This window comes from Bombina bombina, chromosome 5 (genome assembly GCF_027579735.1).
Source record: "Bombina bombina isolate aBomBom1 chromosome 5, aBomBom1.pri, whole genome shotgun sequence".
NCBI classification, from domain to species: Eukaryota; Metazoa; Chordata; class Amphibia; order Anura; family Bombinatoridae; genus Bombina; species Bombina bombina.
Window position 1 is genome coordinate 996,801,437 of NC_069503.1, and position 16,864 is coordinate 996,818,300.

Below are 16,864 nucleotides of genomic sequence, written 5' to 3' on the forward strand. Positions count from 1 at the left end.
TGTCTAAATAAAGTGCTCCTGCAGCAAACGCATAGCTTTGAGTGTTGCTAGGCTGCTTTCCTAACTTTTCGCCACCTCTTAGTTGGCGAATTTCAATCTCTCAAGTCTCGTCCGACTAGGGAGATTGACAGCTCCTGCGGGCAGGTTTGCATGCGAGTACAAAATAGCGCTTGTGTGCAATGCTGAATTCCGGCAGCGGAATTCAGCCTGCCAGAGGCGAGCTGCGGCGGACAGGGGTGCGTATGTGCGCCCCTGACCACTACAGCTTGATAAATCAACCCCTATGTGCTCTTACAATTTAACACATTTCATTTTGTTACTGTAATGGCCCTTTAAATTCTAAATGTCAATCATTTGTAATTAACAAACTCTGACATTGTGTATATGTCTATCTATACTATAGCTCTGCACTCTCAGGTTTAATATATAAATGTACAGCTGCTAGGGTGCATGTAAATAATGTTTATATTCAAAACAATGCAAAAGCCCTATATGGCTGTAATTTTGTTTTTACCACAGACACTTAATAGTCTGGGCCCTGAGCCAATTTATATAGAAGGTCAAAATGTATGTGCATATAGTGAATGCAATAGAGGGATTAGGCACTACCTCATTTTATGAGTTTGCCCTCACAGCCCCCTGATGCAATCAGGAAGGTTGTAACATATCAGATTCAAGTCCAAATGTCATGCATAATGTTCCGGTTCTCAAACTGTTAAAAAAAAAAATAGTGAGCATTTCAAATCCCAACATAAAGTCTCTCATTCCCTATGCATTTTAGCTTTCAGCCTACATTAATCCTATATAAAAGAAAAAAAAAATGTTTGCTATAAACATCTAATAGTTCAGAAATAAAACTGGCAGTGGCAACTGAAGATCCATTATTGGTAAAATAAACATTCAATACAAACTTTAATTGAGATATTAGAATATTACACATGATGCACTGCAAATAGCAGCCTAACCTTTCCTCTTTAGCTCATTCCACCAGACACACTGCTGACTTATCTGCTCTACACAGGATACTGAAACTACAAAAGTCAGATTTTTAGTTTTGGATTGTACCATTAGTTGAGAGGGGAGTCTTAAGCCTAACTGACCATTAACAGTAAGTTAATAAAATATGCATTGCTTCACGATAAAATTGTTATAGTTTATCAACATATTTTTTGAGATATTGTTTTTTTCAGGAGAAATATTTTAAAAAATAATAAGCATTACATGTTATAGTAAATAAATCCCCCCCCCCCCATGACTTAGGCTTGTTGTTGTTGGAGGAGGGCAGACTGTGCAGCTTCCTTGTTACTTGGTAAGATTCCTGAATTATAAATGTTTGTAGTTTACAAATGGTGCACTGATCTTGTATTTATTTAGCAAGACGTCTATTTTGTTCTGTAGGATTTAGTAATGCTGCTTTTACTGTTGTACAATAATAATGTTCTCACCTTTGGGATTTTATACTTTCCAAACGTCCCTGTTTACCATGAATTAAGCAGTAGTTCCTCATACAAATCCCCTCTAACCACTGGCTAACACACATTATTTGAGATGGGAAAGAGTGAGAAAAGGAGAGAGTTTTTAATAAAAATAGATAAATACATTGATGTCACGTGCACTAAGCTGATATGTAAATTGATAATAATGTGCAGTTCTTATAGTCATATATAATGGATAATTGCAAACAGTGTGATTTCTGGGACAGTAAATGAGCTATGTTTGGGGTTTAAATAACTTGCTGCTTAAGGACTCAGGTGTATACACATTTTGTAACTGTTACTAACACTCATGATATATTACATACTACAATGTATCATTATTCTTAGCAACCCTGTGAGTTTTGTCTTTAAAACAGAAGGGGCCTATATAAGGAAGTCTGAAACAAAACAGCAGTGACTGTGAATCACAAAACTGTGTTCCCCAATGAAAGAAATACTCAGACATAATTATTAGTGACAGTTTTTATTAATCACCTTAGCTTTATGAGCCATTTTGTTCTATTATAAAGTACTTTGTTCTTTTGGTATTCTTTGTTGAAAATATATAGCTCAAGAGCACACACACATAACCTCTTGTTATGGGCTCAACAGATATGTTCAACTAAATTGAATCCATTTCAGTAATTTATTTTATGATCCACCTGTAGAACTAGTGCTGGCTGATCAGTGACAGTTTCTAAACAGCACTCTGTGAGACTGGAGCAATGCTCTCTCTTTGAGGGAGTTAAACACATATCTTTGCAGTGTTGCTGTGTATATAGTTTGTGAGGATAGCAGTGACTTTGAATCACAAAACTCTGCTCCCCCATGAAAACAATACTCAGAAATAGATACTTTTGAAATATTTTGTATTAAAATAAACTATTACACTCATATATACACTTTTTAATAAAAACAAATATATTAATACTGCTGAAAAGGTTTTAAAAGGGTTAAAAAGGGATATGCTATATGGCAAAGTGTTTCACTGGAAAGGATTGTGTTTATATACTGGGCCGGACTGAAAATTAACCCGGCCCTGGAACTTTATATAGACTGGACCAGTTTTTACTTTCAATACCAGTGCTAACCTGGCTGTGCTATTTTTTTTTAACTTGAGCGCAGTTAGCACTCAAATAAAAAAAAACAACAACCTAGCATGCCACGTGCAGTCTTTGGAGCAGCAATGCCCAACTGGGATGTGCTGAACATATCTGGCGAGTTAATGACAAGATGCATATATGCATATCCACCAATCACTATCTAGCTTCCAGTAATGCCTTTTTACTCAAGTCTATCTTGGTATGCTTTTCAACAAAATATGTCAAGAGAACAAAGTAAAATTGATAGCAAAAGCAAATTGAAATGGCATCTGAGCCATGAAAGTTTAATTTTTGACTTGCATGTCCCTTTAAGGCCCTTAAAAAGTTTAACACTTTGAATAATACTTGCTGCCCATTACTGTTATGTGATGTATGTTGTAGGTCACGTGCTCACATTAAACCTCTTCATGCCAGACTCAAAATGATGTATTAAAGTTAATGTTCGACTTGAATGTCCTTTTAATGTTGGTGGTTTGCAACTATCCACACAGCTTTTACCTTAACTTGCTCAAAACACACGTTCTGGAAATGTTGCTCAAAGTGAAGTTGCATAGATAAAATGTCAACTGTCATAAAATTGCATGTTAATATGACAAAAAATGTTTTACCATCATATTATAGATATGTGCAACCCACACTTTAATCCTAAACCTATTCCTAATTCTACCCATATAACATTATTTGTAATGTTCACCTTTAGCATTATTTCAGGGTATCTAACGTCTTCATCAGGTGACATTACCTCAGGTGACATTTCACTGATGCTTTTATGGCACCAGTGGCATTTTGATCTATTGCAGAGTTTTGCAGTGACATTTTAATAGACTATCTATTTTTTTACTTCATATTCGGAGTGCTGGTCAGTAATACAAACCTCCTGTCTGTGGTCTAGCTCATGCAAGACAAGTTTTTATTGAGGACTAAATAAATATGGCTGGCTGCCTTTTTATGCTCTTACTTTAGCAATAAATGTAATCTTTGCTGCTGGTAGAACCATGACAATTATGTTGCTCTAGGAATGAAGAAATAATATTATTCATGTATGCTTGGAAAAGTGTAGTTTAAATGCCAAGAATATTGCGCTACGCTATCATTTTACAGTGCGGTAGTGAAGGAGTTAATTATAGGCAACGTGTTGACACCCTCACTTTATTATTTTTTTAATTTTGTTTTATTTAATTACATTGTTTAATGGAAAAAATATATAACTTGACTAAGTTATTTTTTATTGGATATGCTATGTCTTTCACTGCATTCTAGTGTTGACTGATACCTGCAATGTAACATACATTCCAAAATAACAGCACCAATGACTATATGGAGGTGGATGGAATGTATTTAGTATTTATTAGAGATGAAAGTATTTATTAATCTGTTTGTTTAACCCTTTCCTGTCTGGACTAATTTGTCTACATAGGAACTAAGTTCCGATGTAAACAAATTGAAATCAGGTGATCGTTCATGCAATCGCATGAGTTCAATGATGGGATGCTAGGCACGCCCTTCAGTCCATGCCGTCCTAACGGTGCTACAGCCCAGCGCAGTTAGGACGGCATAGAACGTCCTAATGGCAGGAAGGGGTTAAAGCTTAAACATAAGTACAGAGATTTGGATACAGAGTTTGTTTGTAAACATATTTCACTGGGTCTGAAATGGAGCAAACCAGTAATCTTCCATTTGGGCACATAAATAAAAAGATTATAAGCCTGGAAAATGCCTGTGGCTTTATGAAAATGCTCTCTGACTGTGATTGTTAGCACCCTGGACATCATTCTATGTAAATACTTTTTTATTTTTAAATGACAATGTATCCGAGCTCAAAATGAAACCTCTAAAAATTCAATAACATACAGAAAACAGACTGCTGCTTCTTAACTTACGTTTCCAGCCATCCGGAAACTTTGGGCGTAGAAAGCAGCATCCGCTGCTTGTTAAATCGACCCCAATGTGGGAGATATAGGGGGAGCAGTGCAGTTGAGGGCTTTGTATGACAAAGTCAAAATTTTGTGTTTAATTCTGTAGGCTAGAAGAAGCCAGTCAAGGGATTGGCAGAGAGGTGCAGCAGATGAAGGGTGACGTGGCAGAGGCATAATTTATTTTAAACCCTTGCTGCGCATTGCGATGCTGCTTTGAACATTCCACTACTGGCAGAGAACCCATCACACAGTCAAGTGCACTAAAATGCCTTTTTGTAAGACTATCTTCAAACAGTGATCAGATCCCTTTAGAACATTTCACCTGCACTTTTGATTGCGATGCGGATTCCTACACCATAAATCGACAGAGTAATTTTATGTCAAATATACATTTGTAGGTTGCCTCACATTTTTTGATTTTTTTGAACATTGGGTAGTGCTATCACCCTTCTTGAGCAAACCCCCAAAAAAACTTTTTTGAATGTTCTCCGGAGATATAGGTAATTACTTGTTGCAAGGGTAGCATAAAATCACCATTTCCTGGCATTTTTGGATTGCCCATATTTTTTTTTTTTTTATATAAGAGCTAAACAGCTCCACATGGTGTCACTGGAAAGCTCAATGTCTGTCCTTTTTAATATTTAAGTGCTGTGATTTGTTGAGCCTTTGTATTTTTATGGCTGTTTAAAAATGAATAAACAAACCTCCTTTAGCTACATATTTATGCCTTCAAAATTCAGTATATATATAGATTAGAAGAAGGGGCTGCAGCACTCCAAATGAATATTTTAGTGATTTATTTTCAAGCAGTAAAACATAGGCAATGTTTTGGGCTTTGCCCTTTCTCAAACCAAGTGATATATATATAGTGAGGGTAAAAAAATATTTGATCCCCTGCTGATTTTGTATGTTTTCCCACTGAGAAAGAAATGATCAGTCTATAATTTTAAAGGTAGGTTTATTTGAACAATGAGAGACAGAATAAGAACAAAAAAATCCAGAAAAAGACGCATTTCAGAAAAGTTATAAATTGATTTGCATTTTAATGAGTGAATTAAGTATTTGACCCCTTTGCAAAACATGATTTAGTACTTGGTGGCAAAACTGTTGTTGGCAATCACAAAGGTCATACATTTCTTGTAGTTGGCCACCAGGTTTGCACACATCTCTGGAGGGTTTTTGTCCCACTCCTCTTTACAGATCCTCTTCAAGTTATTAAGGTTTTGAGGCTGACGTTTGGCAACACGAACCTTAAGCTCCCTCCACAGATTTTCTATTGGATTAAGGTCTGGAGACTGGCTAGGCCACTCCAGGACCTTAATAAGCTTCTTCTTGAGCCACTCCTTTGTTGCCTTGGCCGTGTATTTTGGGTCATTGTCATGCTGGAATACCCATCCACGGTGGCCTAGGCTATAAGAAGATTGCCAAGACCCTAAAACTGAGCTGCAGCATGGTAGGAAAGACCATACAGCGGTTTCACAGGACAGGTTCCACTCAGAACAGGCCTCGCCATGGTCGACCAAAGAAGTTAAGTGCACATGCTCAGCGTCATATCCAGAGGTTGTCTTTGGGAAATAGACGTATGACTGCTGCCAGCTGCAACACTGCATCAAATTGGTCTGCATGACTGTCATCCCAGAAGGAAGCCTCTTCTAAAGATGATGCACAAGAAAGCCCCCAAACAGTTTGCTGAAGACAAGCAGACTAAGGACATGGATTACAGGAACCATGTCCTGTGGTCTGATGAGACCAATATAAACTTATTTGGTTCAGATGGTGTCAAACGTGTGTGGCAGCAACCAGGTGAGGAGTACAAAGAAAAGTGTGACTTGCCTACAGTCAAGCATGGTGGTGGGAGTGTCATGGTCTGGGCCTGCATGAGTGCTGCCGGCACTGGGGAGCTACAGTTCATTGATGGAACCATGAATGCCAACATGTACTGTGACATACTGAAGCAGAGCATGATCCCTCCCTTTGGAGACTGGGCCACAGGGCAGTAATTCAACATGATAACGACCCCAAACACACCTCCAAGATGACCACTGCCTTGCTAAAGAAGCTGAGGGTAAAGGTGATGGACTGACCAAGCATGTCTCCAGACCTAAACCCTATTGAGCATCTGTGGGGCATCCTCAAATGAAAGGTGGGTGAGCGCAAGGTCTCTAACATCCACCATCTCCATGATGTCCTCATGGAGGAGTGGAAGAGGACTCCAGTGGCAACCTGTGAAGTTCTGGTGAACTCCATGCCCAAGAGGGTTAAGGCAGTGCTGGAAAATAATGGTGGCCACACAAAATATTGACACTTTGGGCCCAATTTGAACATTTCCACTTAGGGGTGTACTCACTTTTGTTGCCAACGGTTTAGACATTAATGGCTGTGTGTTGAGTTATTTTGAGGGGACAGCAAATTGACACTGTTATACAGGCTGTACACTCACTACTTTACATTGTAGAAAAGTGTAATTTCTTCAGTGTTGTCACATGAAAAGATATAATAAAATATTTACAAAAATGTGAGGGGCGTACTCACTTTTGTGAAATACTGTATATATATATATATATATATATATATATATATATATATATATATATGTATATACACAGCGCAACACATAACTTTCAATTTGTAATTTTGAGCAATGTTTTAGCGCGGCTGCATTATCCAGTAAAGGGTGCACTAATGGAACGTTGGTTGTGCATAACATTCTCTGGTTATTCATTTTTACCATTCATTTTTAATACCAAGTTTTGCACTAATCTTAGCACAGTCCAATGACATGAATAGCGCACGCTGCTCTTTATTGTACTCTAGGCCAAAGTGTCTGTTTGAAATCTTTAAAAGGTATATACTTTGTACTTTGTATGGAAGGCTTTTGGTATTTTGTATGTATTTATGCAAGCTAAAACTATTTTGTAAAAATACTTGGCCTGCTAAAAAAAAAAGGATATGACTTGTCTTGATAACTCACAGACAATACATTCAAATTAATATTTAATGTAATGAGAGCAAAAAAAGACAGCTAGTCTATAGCACATGATTGTGAAGTGGTCCAGCAGTGAAAAAGTTAAAATATATGATGTTAATTTGAGGCCATATTCTAACTACTAACAATAGGACCACCCATGTTGCTTACCGTTACACCAAAAATGCTCCTCAGATTTATATGGTGACTTTTTGTAATTTTTAGCTGTTTCTGCAAACATATAATTTTCTAAAAGTCTTTGGCCAGCTGAAAAAAAAGTTTATGACTTGTATGGACAACTCACAGGAAACACAATTGATTATCAGTGGGGGCATGGAAATCACATACAAATGATATGATCTGCGTATCAGCTTTTAGAGATTTCTACCAAAATGTCTCCTTTAGTTATAACTAATTTATTATGAAGCATGTAATCTTTTTATTTGGAAAGAGCAACGAGGGGGCATTAACAAGCAGACATTATATGATGGTCACAAGACATGCTTACTAGATATGTTTTGATGAATAAGTAACCATATTTTTCAGTTTTACATGATTTAATTTAAAAAGTTCAATAAGAACGTGTGCACTGTAATTTCACAAGACAGAGGAAGTGGTTTACAGCTAATAAACCCTAATTACAATCAGGTGACGTAAATTAATCTTTAAAGCATTGTTCTAAATGTATTCTATGTTTTAAATATTGTCAGATCACAAGTCTCATTTTGGCAGAATAAGTTAATTTTAAATCCCTTTTAAGAGTTTCTTAACTTTTGTTATCAGTTAAATTTAAGTTTCTTCTGGATAATGATTTTAACTGAACTTCCCAGGAACTTTTATCAGTTGTTTTTAAAGGGACATTACCAAAATGCTTGATTGCTTGAAAGTGATGCAGCATATCTGTAAAAAGCTAACTAGAAAATATTGAACATATTTTGTTGAAAATACCCTCAATAGTCACATCCTATTGCATAGAACACTTAAAGTGATACTACACCCAATTGTTTTTCTTTCATGATTCAGATAGAGCATGCAATTTTAAGCAACTTTCTAAATTACTCCTATTATCAATTTTTCTTTGTTCTCTTGGTATCTTTATTTGAAAAAGCAGGAATGAAAGCTTTGGAGTCGGCCCATTTTAGGTTCAGCGCCTGGGTTGCGCTTGCTGATTGGATGGCTAAATGTAGCCACCAATCAGCAAGCACTATCCAATGTTCTGAACCAAAAATAGGCCGGCTCAAAAGCTTTCATTCATAATGCACATTATTTAATTTCAATTTTAAATAGAACCATTTTGAAGTACACATATTTTAGCAAAAATGCTTCTAGTAAATGTCATTACTGTTTCAGTGATAGTGTATGCTTTTCAAGCAGAATATATACATATGCCTCATGCAATCACATTGCAAATTAAAGGGACAGTCTAGTACAAAATAAACTTTCATGATTCAGAGGGCATGTAATTTTAACCAACTTTCCAATTTACTTTTATCACCAATTTGGTGTGTTCTTTTGGTATTCTTTTGGTATTCTAAACCTAGGTAGGCTCATATGCAAATTTTTTAGACCTTAAAATCCGCCTCTTATGTCAATGCATTTTGACAGTTTTTCACCACTAGAGGGCATTAGTTCATGTGTGTCATATAGATAACATTGAGCGCACGCACGTGACGTTACCTAAGAGTAAGCACTGATTGGCTAAAATGGATGTCTGTCAAAAGAACTGAAATAAGGGGTAGTTTGCAGAGGCTTAGATACAAGGTAATCACAGAGGTAAAAAGTGTATTATTATAACAGTGTTGGTTATGCAAAACTGGGGAATGGGTAATAAAGGGATTATCTATCTTTTTAAACATCAAAAATTCTGGTGTTGACTGTCTCTTTAAGGATATCTGGATATGATTTTTCACTTTTTTTTTTCTGGCCTGCAATAATTTTGTGAATTTACCCATGCTAAATACTCTGTAGTTGTATAAAAGTCAGTTATATATACTAATGGTTTAATCTTGATTGTCAAATGGTAGGTTTTTAAAAGAAGAGAGTGACACAGGTGAACGATCGTAAGTTATGCATCTAAGCTAAACTGAACACTACTTGTTTTGTTTAAAATTGCTAGAGCATATTCTGTTTTAATACTTTATGGTTACCTTCACCCACTCATGAGTCAGTGGTTTTTATTTTATTGCTATCTGCAAAAATGACACCCTTTTATAATATGGATTGCCAGCTGGTATTCATAATCTTGACTAAATAAACATTTTTTTTCCTGCAGAAAACAATTTATGTCCATGCATTTATAATGTGTCTGAGTATTACAGTGTGTTCTCTGCATTATAGTAACCTTCATAACCTGAGGTAGAAGTAATATTTCTGTGTAAGCCTCATTTTACACCCGTCCAACTTAAAGCTAACCCTACCTTTAAACCTGTAAAATACTATGTCCTAAGTATCACAAACCCTCAAATCAGCAATTGAAGGGACAGGAAACCCCAAAATTTTTTTTTCATGATTTGGATAGAACATACTATTTTAACCCCTTAAGGACCACAGCACTTTTCAACTTTCTGACCATTTGGGACCAGGGCTATTTTTATATTTCTGCTGTGTTTGTGATTAGCTGTAATTTTCCTCTTATTCATTTGCTGTACCCACACATAATATATACGTTTTTTCTCACCATTAAATGGACTTTCTAAAGATACCATTATTTTCATCATATCTTATAATTTACTATAAAAAAAAATATAAAATATGATGAAAAAATGGAAAAAAACTAACTTTTTCTAACTTTGACCCCCAAAATCTGTTACACATCTACAACCACCAAAAAACACCCATGCTAAATAGTTTCTAAATTTTGTCCTGAGTTTAGAAATACCCAATGTTTACATGTTCTTCACTTTTTTTGCAAGTTATAGGGCAATAAGTACAAGTAGCACTTTGCTATTTCCAACAAATGTTTTCCTTCAAAATTAGCGATATTTACATTGGAACACTGATATCTGTCAGGAATCCATGAATATCCCTTGACATGTACATATTTTTTTTAGTAGACAACCCAAAGTATTGATCTAGGCTCATTTTGGTATATTTCATGCCACCATTTCACCGCCAAATGCGATCAAATAAAAAAAAAAAAGTTCACTTTTTCACAAACTTTAGGTTTCTCACTGAAATTATTTACAAACAGCTTGTGCAATTATGGCACAAATGGTTGTAAATGCTTCTCTGGGATCCCCTTTGCTCATAAATAGCAGACATATATGGCTTTAGCATTGCTTTTTGGTAATTAGAAGGCCGCTAAATGCCGCTAAATGCCGCTGTGCACCACACGTGTATTATGCCAGCAGTGAAGGGGTTAATTAGGGAGCTTGTACGGTTAATTTTAGCTTTAATGTAGTGTAGTAGACAACCCAAAGTATTGATCTAGACCCATTTTGGTATATTTGATGCCACTGTTTCACCGCCAAATGCGATCAAATAAAAAAAAATTGTTCACTTTTTCACAAACTAGGTTTCACACTGAAATTATTTACAAACAGCTTGTGCAATTATGGCACAAATGGTTGTAAATGCTTCTCTTGGATCCCCTTTGTTCAGAAATAGCAGACATATATGGCTTTGGCATTGCTTTTTGGTAATTAGAAGGCCGCTAAATGCCTCTAAGCACCACACTTTTATTATGCCCAGAAGTGAAGGGGTTAATTAGGTAGCTTGTAGAGTTAATTTTAGCTTTACTGTAGAGATCAGCCTCCCACCTGACACATCCCACCCCCTCAAACAGCTCTCTTCCCTCCCCCGACCCACAATTGTCCCCGCCATCTAAAAGTCTGCCAGTACTAAAAAAGTTTTTTTTTTTTAAATATATATATATTCAGCTGTGATGGATCCCCCCTTAGCCCCCAACCTCCCTGATTCCCCCCAAACACCTCTCTAACCCTCCCCCAGCTACCTATTTGCCGCTATCTTTGGTACTGGCAGCTGTCTGCCAGTACCCAGTTTGCCCAAAATAAAAATGTTTTGTATTTTTTTATATTAAATAATCATTTTTTCTGTAGTGTAGCTGTCCCCCCCCTCAATACCCTACCCCCCCTCCTCTCCCAGATCCTTTGATTATCAATTATTCCCCCCTCCCTCTCCCTCCTTCCCATACATTTTCATATTGATGGAAGTGATTGTTGCGTGTGCGCGCTCTTGCACTCCCCCCCCCCCCGTTCCCAACACCCGGCATGCACATTCCACATACAGGAACTGGATGCAGCAACCATGGGCTGCCCACCCGCCTCCCTGCTATGGCTCTCACCCACCAACGATCTGCACCTTCGCTGCCAGTGCAGAGAGGGCCACAGAGTGGCTCTCTCTGCATCAGTGTGTAAACGAAATGGTATTGCAGGATGCCTCAATATCAACGCATCACTGCAATACCATGAAAGTGTCTGGAAACGATCAGGATCGCTTCCACCGCTTTAAACCGCTAAGGACGTCCTTGGTTGTTAACTGACCTTTTTTGAAGGGCGTACCCTGTACGTTCTTGGTCGTTAAGGGGTTAAACAACTTTTCGATTTACTTATTTTATCTAATTTGCTTCATTATCTTGTTACCCTTTGCTGAAGGAACAGCATTGCACTACTGGCAGCGAGCTGAACACATTTAGTTAGCCAATCACAAGAGACAAATGTGTACAGGCACCATTCAGCAGCTAGCTCCTACTAGTATAGGATATGTGCATATTCTTTTTCAACAAGGGATACCAAAAGAAAGCACATTTGAAAATAGAAGTTAATTTAAAGTGTCTAAAAATGACATGCTTTATCTGAATCATGCAAGTTTAATTTTGACTTTCCTATCCCTTTAACCCTAATTGCAACCACTCTGTCCCATAGCCCAGAATGCAATTATCCCTATTTCTTCCACCAAAAAAAATACTGCATTATGCTTAACCCTACGGCAAATACCCTGTGTTCTCCAAGTTCAACATTGCAAAATAACTGCAATATCCTGAACCCTTCTACCATAATTAATATTTACAACAACTGACCCATTCAATACTCTAACCACCCTGACCCAAACCTCCCACATTAATTAACCCTATCTTTGACAACAGCAAGATCCCTAAGTGCCTTGTCCTGGATTGCCCAAAGCAATTAAATATAGCCTTAAGTAGTTCTAGCCCCTAAACAAAATGTGATCTATATTAATATAAAATATTAACTAAAGCCTTAATATTTATGTTTCTGTCCAATTTTAAACCAAATCACTCAGAACATCTATCTGTAAGCTAACAATAAAGTCCTGAATACTTTCTACGAGAGGATGAAAAAAAAAAATATATTTTATCAATATTAAATATTTTCTGTATGACTGAATCAGGATTACCATTGCTATCTGCATTTGTCCTATGACGTAGCCCAGCGATAACCTCAACAGCTCTAATTATGGAGACAAGAACAACACTTATTTTAAAAAGGCCAGAGGCATACTAGACTATGAAATAATAGAAACATTTTACAGCATATTGTTTTTACTGTCTTTTATTGTGGTTTAAAGAGCTATTTTATGTTTATAGTAACTTGTTTTCTTGCATTACAATCTCAGTGTAAGATAAATATTATTTTAGCGGTCAAGGGATTCTGCCCACATTTTGAATGCTGCATGGTATTCTCGTTACTCAATACATTACCAGTTCTGTTCTACTGTTGTCATGGTGCAGTGTCTTTAAAGTTTGTTTTGTTGCTGTCCTTGGATTGTACCTTAAGGTAACCAAAGTACACTTTAATGTTTGAAATTACCATACATTGCTAATGTCCTCTACACCTTCAATAACGTAGATGGACAATTTATCAGACTGCAAAAATAAATAAATTAATAAATAAAAGCCTGAATGCAAATCTCAATTTGAATTGGCTGCATCAAGGACAACATTCAGCAACATTTTACAGACAAATCTATCAGATGTAGATAAACTAATAGATAGAATTGGGGGGAAAAAAACTACATATAGTCTCACTGATGCTTGGGGTATTTTCACCAACAGAACAAAGATTGTGTAAAAAACAAATTGTTAATGTTTCACCAATGTTTATATAGGCTATTGATTTAAATAGATTTCTTTCTACAACTGAAAACATGCACGTCCATAGTACAACAGTACAAACAAGATGGCACTAGATATTTTAGTAAAAAGCATTTACTGCAGAGGTGGTGCATATTTAGCTGCAATATTTGATTACTTACAAAATGATTAGCCCCCAGCTTTCTTTGATAAAGAGGGAAACAAAGTGTGAAGCTGACAACTGCATACTGAGCCATACATCTTTGTTTAAAACACTGTTTTTCTCCATTAGAAATACATTTTAATTCTAATGTCTGTTAATACCGAGATCTGTAATTATAGAAATGTTTCATTCATGCGCTCATATGCCAAGGGGAGTTACACAAAAGTCATCAGGGGGACAATGTGCACATTTAATGAGTGTGTGTAGATGATGAGACAGCTGAAGACAGTTGTATGACTGCGCAGTGTATTCACATTACGCTTTCAAAACAGCTCCCCTGCAGTTGTTTTATCCAAAGCTTGCAATGCTTTCAGTTTATCATCCGCTGTAACAAGGCAGCACTTGCTTATTAATTTGTGTTTTAAATGTAAAGTGTATACTATGCTCTTAAAAGAAATAATAATACTCAGATGTTTTATTTGCTATTTCTTTTCTGCACAAGCAGCTGGGGATTTTTATACTTCGAGACATTATACTCAAGTTCAACTTTAAAGATTCATATAGAGCGTGCGATTTTAAACAACTTTCCAATTTATTTCTATAATCAAATCTGCCTTGTTCTCTTGGAATCATTTGCTGAAGAGCAGACCTTGGTAGGCCCCCAGTTTCAGGAGCATACATGTGTCTTTAGTAGACATGTGCGATACGGTTCACTTCGATTTGGAAATTCGGCAAATTCGGAGATTCGGATCAAACCGAATCTCTGAATTAAAATAGTGCCGAATCTACCGAATAAATCCGAATAACTTCGGATTTATTTGGATTTATTCGGTAAATTCGGATTGCCATGGATTAGACTAGTATTGTACAGTATATTAGGTTATATCACTCTGCTATGGGTTACACCTAATGTACAGTACATAATACTAGTCTAATCCCACCTAACACTTACCGAAATTCCGAATTTCCGAACTGAATCCAGCCGAATTAATTTGAATCCGAATGATTCCGAAACAAATCCGAACCGAATTGATTCAAATTTTTCTGATTTCGAATCGCTCCGAACCGAAATTCGACAAAATCCGAATCAAAGCGAATTTTTTCGCCATGCACATGTCTAGTCTTTAGCATTCTATTACAGCAATGTTTGCTGGAATGTTATACATAGTTGCAAACGCTGCTGCCATAGAATTCTAAAAATACATGCATACTCCTAAGCTCCTATCAGACTGCATAGATTTACTCTTTAAAAAAAGGATAAGGAGAGAACAAAGCTAAGTTGATCATATGAAAGTTAACATTACATGCTCTGTCAGAACATTTTATTTTGACGTTACTTTCCTTGAAATTTACAGGGCCCCACCTGAAATAAAAATAGACAGAGACATGTCCTACAAGCATAAAACCATTTGTTTATATGTACAGGAATAAATCATATTGTAATACACTTTAAAATGGCCTCTTTTAGGTTTTGCAGTGTTTATACTTGTTTTATACCGTATCATTTTAAGCTAGGATGAGATGACGTGCTTATTATTTAAAGGTGTTAAAGGGTTATGAAACCCATATTTTTTCTGTCATGATTCAGATAGAGCATGTGATTTTAAGCAACTTTCTAATTTACTCCTATTATCAATTTGTCTTTGTTCTCTTGGTATCTTTATTTCTTTTTTTTTAAAAGCAGGAATGTAAGCTTAGGAGATGGGCCACTTTGGGTTCAGCACCCTAGGTAGTGCTTTCTGATTGGTGGTTACATTTAGCAACCAATCAGTAAGCGCTACCCAAGTGCTAAACCAAAAATGGGCTGGCTCCTAAGCTTACATTCTTGCTCAAATAAAGATACCAAAAGAAAAATTGATAATAGGAGTAAATTAGAAAGTTGCTTAAAGTTGAATGCTCTATCTGAATCATGACAGAAAAAAATTTGGGTTTCATATCCCTTTAAAGATAGAGCACACCATTTTAAACAACTTTCCAATTTACTTATGTTATCAAATTTTCTTCGTTTTGTTGTTATCCTTTGTCAAAAAGCAGTAAAGTAAGCTTATGAGTGTGCATGTGTCTACAGCACTATATGGCAGCAGTTTGGCAACAATGTTATACATTAGCAGGAGCACTAAATGGCAGCACTATTTCCTGTCATGTAGTGCCTCAGGCATGTGCCCGTTACCTACCTAGGTATCCCTTCAACAAAGAATAACATGCAAATTTGATAATAGAAGTAAATTGGAAACTTTTCAAAAATTGTATTCTCTATCTGAATAATGAAAGAAATGTTTTGGGTTTATTGTCCCTTTAAGCTTCTCTGAATATAGAGTGTTTTACATTAAGGTGGAGAATCGCCAGAAGTGAGTTCTACAGAGTAGGAGCAGTGCAAAAGAAGACTTGTAGGTGGGCATAGGGGAGGTGAGTTAATGGATATTAAAGTATTTCTTTATATATATGATTCTTAAATGGATCACTGCATTGCAAAAAGTTCTGCACACAAAATAAATCATTTAAAATGGTCCTTTGGATAGCAACATTTGTAGTAATAATATTTTCTTTTCACTTGGCTCACTATGTTCTCTGCCAATGCATGCGTATATGTACCTTTAGCTGATCTGCTTGAGCAGAAACCCAAGTGTGCATAATCAATAGTCACTAAAGTACATCCAGAAATGTGTGCTCTTTATTTGCCATATATATTGATGTGAAACAAGCCATTTGTTAAAGAAAGAAAAGCCAGAACCCTTGTCGGATCAGTGGTAAGTAATTGCCTGTGTTATCTTTTTCTTTATTAATTATTATTGGGTCCACTTGATTTTTCAGATAATCTTTGACTTTTAATGTAGAATAGCTTATAGTCTATCATCTATTTATCTATCTATTTACCTATAATATAAATATTACCTATATTTACAAGTTAGAAACTATGAAATAATGTGTTAATCGTACTGTGCTACTTTCATTTTTAGTAAATAGATGTTTTTTATTTGAACAGATTTAAAATATTTCTATGCTAGACTTAATATTGAGTTGATTTTTTTTTCTTGCTGTATTCAATGATATATATATATATATATTTATGAATGATACTGATTTACTAACTTTGTAGGTATGTGTAATTCCCATGTCCATTAAGATTCATAGGTTATACAATGAGTAATGTATTATGACAAATATTAAAGATGCATAAATTAATAATCTA

The 16,864-nt window shown here is 36.0% G+C and overlaps 1 protein-coding gene across 3 annotated transcripts in view; it reads left to right on the plus strand.

Annotated features, from left to right (window-relative positions):
* Positions 1 to 1,078: 1,078 nt before the first annotated feature.
* Positions 1,079 to 16,864, plus strand: part of CPQ (carboxypeptidase Q) — a 1,179,997-nt gene continuing 1,164,211 nt past the window's right edge. For 2 of the 3 annotated variants that reach the window (XM_053715229.1, XM_053715231.1), the window contains exon 1: positions 1,280 to 1,309. The gene's annotated coding sequence lies outside the window, so the exon portion shown is untranslated. Of the gene's footprint in view, positions 1,109 to 1,279; positions 1,310 to 16,864 lie in introns of those variants that run through there. The other variant, XM_053715230.1, reaches the window with a different exon arrangement.